Source organism: Falco rusticolus, chromosome 2 (genome assembly GCF_015220075.1).
Source record: "Falco rusticolus isolate bFalRus1 chromosome 2, bFalRus1.pri, whole genome shotgun sequence".
NCBI lineage: Eukaryota > Metazoa > Chordata > Aves > Falconiformes > Falconidae > Falco > Falco rusticolus.
This window is the reverse complement of record NC_051188.1, coordinates 56991163-56997162: the sequence shown is the minus strand read 5'-3', so window position 1 is coordinate 56997162 and position 6000 is coordinate 56991163.

Below are 6000 nucleotides of genomic sequence, written 5' to 3'. Positions count from 1 at the left end.
GCGTAAGGACTGCTGCAGCCTGATCCCTCTCCCCAGAGATGCTCCCCCTCCCTGCTCTGTCCTCCGCCGTGCCTGCTCTATGGAAAGCAGAGGAAACTTCAGCTCAGGATCACCGCAGGGGAGAGGTGTGGTTTCCAGCTCAGCTTAAGTTAATACGAAATGATGCCAATGCCGAAGGACAGGGTGGTGTCTAGGAGAGGCAGTCTTTGAGCAGTTAAAACCCTAGTGATGCTGCACCCTTATCCTCACACGGACTTCTTGGAAGCCTGGGATTTAATTTTAGAGGTGAACTGAAATGCTTTAAAAATTATCTCCACAGAAGCTGGTTAAACACCCAAATCCTTAATTACAAACACTTTATGTGTAGAAAAATCACAGATACACGTGTTTTGAAAGTGCTTCTTTCTTTGTCTAAATAGCTAGAAAATAACTACATGGTCTTGTGTTTCTGCTGGAAGAACACCATAAAAACACATGATAAATCTTTGAGTGCAGCAAGGGTCAGGTTAGAAACTTTATTTTTACTTTCATAAATACAAGCATAGAACTCCACTACATTCTCTGAGAAAATTGCTCATGGAAAGAAGTAAGTCAGCGGCTACAGTGTCAGCCTCTATACGAGTGAGAAAGGAAGATGTGCCATGGGCTGAGTAGCCTCTGTACTACCTACAGACAGAAGAAAACCAAAGTCCGGTGAGGCTGATGAGAATCATTCCACTGATAATCAGTATGCTTTGCCTGACCCCCTCAGTGCACATAACTACAGCACCTTTCCATATCTGATACAGGCAGGTGGTGCACTGGCACTGGAGAGCTTCTCGAAAGATGGGCGAGGAAGGTCGTGATTTGCACCAAGGGAGTTTGGGAGGAAGGTGCGGTTGAAGGCAGGATATATTCTAGGTGCAAGAAAGAGAAAGAGCAGAACTGAGAGCAGATGTTTAAGACAATCGCAGTGTTACAATAAGAAACTAGAGCCTGATCCAGGAAGAACAGGCTGTCTAGGTGAGCTCTGCACACCGAGTGTAGCAGAAATTTGCATTTAGCCCAAGTAAGTCTGCATACAAAAAGCCTAGCAGGATCGCCTCTGTATTTCTTGCTGTATTCAGAAGACACAGAGTCAGTACAGGTAATTCTTCGTAGCAGATTTGGGGGCTTCTTTATTTATTTCTCACTTAAGCCTCATCAGAAAATAAACATTTATGGCCTCCTGCAGTTCCCTCTGATCATTTCTTCAAGCCGATATGGTGCTGTGGCAAATTCCTCCATCAGGGCACAGTGAGACGGGAAGTCTGCGCAGCTCTGCTACTCCATTGCAGTGTTAATATGAGCCTACAGCCCATAACTGCCCCTGTAAATTTACTTCTGAGCAGGGATGAACAGTGGTGCTGGTGTGGAGCAGCAAAATCTGCTCTTCTTTGCAAGCAAAGCATCAGGTACCCACTATCTCAGCTGGAAGAAGTGATATGCTTAGCCTAAAATTCCCAGGAAGCCTGCCCTCGTGAAAAAGATGGGAGGAAAACCGAGCTGGCAGCTGTAGATGCCAGAGGATGGGTGCCAAAGGGATCTTGCCAAAGGTCTGGTGCAAGTGGGAGGTTGCAGCAGATTTCTGTGAATGAAAGGAGGTCTGCAGGAGGAGGTGGAAGAGGGCTGGGCTGTGTCAGAGCACCATGAGCACTGCAGGAATCTACTGGGTAACTACTTTTAGGAGGAGGCTGTGGGATGGGAATGATGGGCAGGGTGGGAAGGGACATGCATAGGATGTGCATTTTTGTGGGGGCACAGTTACCACAGTTTGTAACTGTCCTACACGCATACTTAGTGGGGATGATGATAGGTTCAAATATTAGAAAACAGCTTAAAACCTGTAATTTATTTTCCTGATAGAAACCCTTCCAAAATAACAAACTCACAGTTTTAGGGCTATCTGTGATTTCCAGCTTTTCACTCTTGGATGCTAAATTTTGGAGCTGGGAAGGCTGCAGGCTTTATACTGGGTGTCTCTGATTACCTAGCAAAGAGCTTTAGCAGCAGCGAAGTCATCCCTCCACTGTTCTGCACCTGTTCTGCAAAGACCGCCTGCTTCAGATACGCAGCTCTGGGCTTAAACCACAGGTGGGAGCATTCATTGCTGCAAGCTGAGAAGGTGGGTTTTGTGATGAGAAAGAGCTGGAGCCACCATCCCACTCCATACAGGGCATTCTGGATGGAGTTTCACCTTCTGCCTCCCCTGGGCTAACTGTGGGCTACCGGTGAATGGGATGGGCTGGCCTCTCTCCCTCCCACACACAAGGTGTCCCTGCTGTGTGACACCCAGAGACTGCTGCCACGGGAGACTAATCCAGCAGGATGTGGATGCATTTCCCGTGGGATCAGTGACCTGATCCAAATCACCATGCGAGCATGTGATTGCTAATGCAAGGACAGGAGCCAGGGCTGGGAGAAAGGAAGAGCAGCAGCAGCCCTTTGACAGCAGACCACCGTTAAATTGGATTAAGTGCAACATGAAGCTGTTCCCAAAAAAAACCCATCATGTCACAATGATTTTCATTTGTTACCAACACCCTAGACTGAGAACTGAAACTTGCAGGAATCCATCTGGGTTTGTGTTTCAACGGATGAATAAAATACACTTCTGTCAACACAAGATTTTACAGGTAGCTTCTGGTATATCACGAGATGAATGAAGGGTAAAAATTCTTGGACTGAAATAGTGAAATAATGCCATCAATTGTAAGACCACTACTTATCAGTTATCAGTGAGCTACAGTGCAACTTTTTCTGCCAGGACAACTGTAGCCCACAGACAAACATTTTAGATCTGTGATGACACGGACTGTCTAGGGACATAGTAATAGGATAAAGTGTCTCATCGTGATTACAGGGTCACCATTAATGGATCCAATTAGTCCAGAGATTTTGCCAGTCTGCTGTGTATATCAACATTAATCTGAAATATGAACTGATGCCTTCATTACAAAATGTGAAATGTGAGAGGAAGACAGAGAAGGTATGTTTTCTTCTGTTTGCATGTTTGGTTTTTGTGACAAGGGGCTAACAGAAAGGTTTATAAAAAGCAAGATTTAATGAAATTCCACTCTTCAGGGGCAGAGGAAGAGTGCAGTATAATCAATCTCATGTTTCTTAATGAGTTCTAGGTCCCTATCTAATTTTAACTGTCTGCCTGGAATACTAAAATACTTTCAGGCACTTATATTCTGCTCATTATTAATAAAGGGCATACAACACTTGAGACGTTTCTTCCATTTCCTGCCCCATCCCAGCTTTATGATTCTCAGTACAATGAGAAAGTGAATTTTCTCCTGGTAATGAACAACTCAAAACTCCTCAGTTTTCTATGACTAATATGAAGTACTTCACTGCAGGAAGTGAAATATATGTGGAACAGCATGTTTTACACAAACATAGCAAAATACTGGATTTTTCTTTGGGGAATGTAATTTAATAGCCATTTTTTTTCCCCTTCAGGATTGACAAGACCTAAAGCAGAATGTCATTGTTTGAGCTTCAAACTCTGCTTTTGTAACAAACGAAATCACTTTCTGACAAGATGGCTTGTTGAACCAGAACTTAAATGCACAGCCAAGTCGAGCTGCAGAAGGCAATCTGTGTGCTTTTGAAGCTACGCAAGCTTCCTCTGCTGGCATAAATACATGGCTACAGGGTTACCCATGGTGCACAGAGAGGAGGAAAGGCTCCATCACAAACTTTGTAGAAGGGACCACTTTTCCACCAAAACCTGATAACCAAAATTTTCAAATTTTGGTGGAAACACAGAATACCCCAGTGTTTTGTAAGGGGTATGATCCTCACATAGTTTGAAAGCACACTAGAAACTAATCTTGCAGAGCAAACACAATTAAAACCAGGACAAAACGTCAGTCCTGGACAACACCAGGGTATTTTTTTGTTATTAACAGGGAAAGGTGTATTTCTCCTTCAGCATAGTAGAAGAATGTCAGAATACGGGTGTTGTGAATATCCTTAATGACGCCCTACAGAAAAGAAGCTTTCTGGGCAAACTTTGTAAACATGAAATAGCTAAATCAGTGAATGAAAACCCACAGATATAATTATAGTTCATTTCTGCACACTGAGTCATCCTGACTATGGGTTCTCATTTCAGAACAATACCCAGTCCTTTCTGCTTTGCTTTCTGAGACATCTGCTCAAACAGGGACTTATTCTTCCACAGATGAGCCAAGGAACTGGACAAGGGTATGAAATATTTTTCTTTTGTTTTTAATACGTTTAGTGCTTAAAAGTGTTTCCAAGGAACTGCTAGAGGGTGTAAATTTCTGTTCCTCAAGGTAATTTTGGTTCAGGGCCTCATAAAGAATCTCAAGCCATAAACAGTCAGGCAGACCACTTTGAATCTCGATTGTAAAGTTCTTGACGGAGAGTGCAGCAAGAGAGCTGAATGGCTGGTGAATCATTTATGAAGTGCAAGAAGAAAGATATGGAGGGCAGCCTGAGGAATAAACCTCTTACACTTTGTGCAGCCGTAGGGCAGGGATGAAGAGGAGCCTCATACAGGGACTCTGTTACCTAGCCGGTCTCCCAGGAGGGTTAGGGCTGCTCAGAGTTCGGACCATATACTCAGCCTTGTAGCTTGCAAGTTCTACTGCAGTGTTCCCTACCAACCTTCTGTCACCGAATAAAACCCCTTTAGCCATGTCCCATGTTACCAAGGGCAAATTAGAATCTGAATAAAAACCTTCAGTGCCAGACACACAGCGTTTCCACCCATTCTCCAGCTCAGAAATGGCTGAACCGTTTTGTTTGTGAACTGCAGGTAAACAAACCTTTTAGCATGCATGTGTATTTATTTTATTTAAACTTTAAAGTTTCAAAATGGTAATGTGCCAATTCAGCTATAATGATGACATCAATTCAGTAACATGAGGGTTTAATCCTGTCTTCATCTAAGTCAAAAGAGCAGATTCTGATAGCTTATTTCTTCTCATTCAGAGAAATTCTGTTCCTGATGGCAATATAAAACCACATGAAAAGGGATGGGACCCATCTGCCCATACGGGCAGGCTATTTGACAATTTCACTGTTCAGACACTGTATGTGAAGCTTAAAGCCTGACTTTCTCTCTGATTTTCATTACTTCGTGGAGGGCTCTCTAGAGCCCTGTTATTTTTTTTTCTCTTCTAGTATGCTGATTTATCAAAACTTAATACTCTTTTTAATTTGTCTCAGTAAAGACTATAGATTAACATTGGGAAGCTAGGAACAAGTTATTTCTAACATGTTGCTGTTGTAAGAGCAATTTGTCTGTGAACTTGCCAATTTTTTAAATGAAAAAATCATTTTTTGTTTTGTTCCCCACTACATCTCATGGCAGTGAGCTCCGTTATTCGTGTTACCTGCTTTCCTCTATTTTAAAGTTCCTGTCTGATAGCTCTTGTTAGGAGAAAAAGTGTAGTCGCTCCCTCGTCATCTTCTCCAGGCCATTCATGAGGATACAGAATACTACCCTCATGAAAAGACTCTTTCCTGAGCTGAGGAGTCATAATGTATTTAATTTCTCCACCTAAGAATTTTTTTCTGAATCTGTGATCACAGTTTTCTTCCCTTTCTGGTATCTTTTCCTAAGCTCCAGCATCATTTGGAAATGGAATACTCCGGTAGTCTATAGAAGCAGCATGGATTTATAGTGAGGCATAACGTCTCCCTTATTCTTTATTCCTTTCCTAACAACTCCTCACATAGTTTTACCGTTTGACTGTTTCACAATCAGTGACAGCCAAGATTTCCTTCTTGATTGGTAGGAACTCCAGTATGTAAAGGTACGCTCTTTTCCCGTATACTTTCCTCCTGTACGGTTGTCAGTGCTGAACTCCCATCTGCTGCCATGCCACTCAACAGTCACTCGCTGAGATCCTTCTGCAACTCCTTGCGCTTCATTTTAGTTTTTACCTCATGATACTTGGCAATGTGAGACTATTTTGACATTTCTCTTTAGTCTCTTTT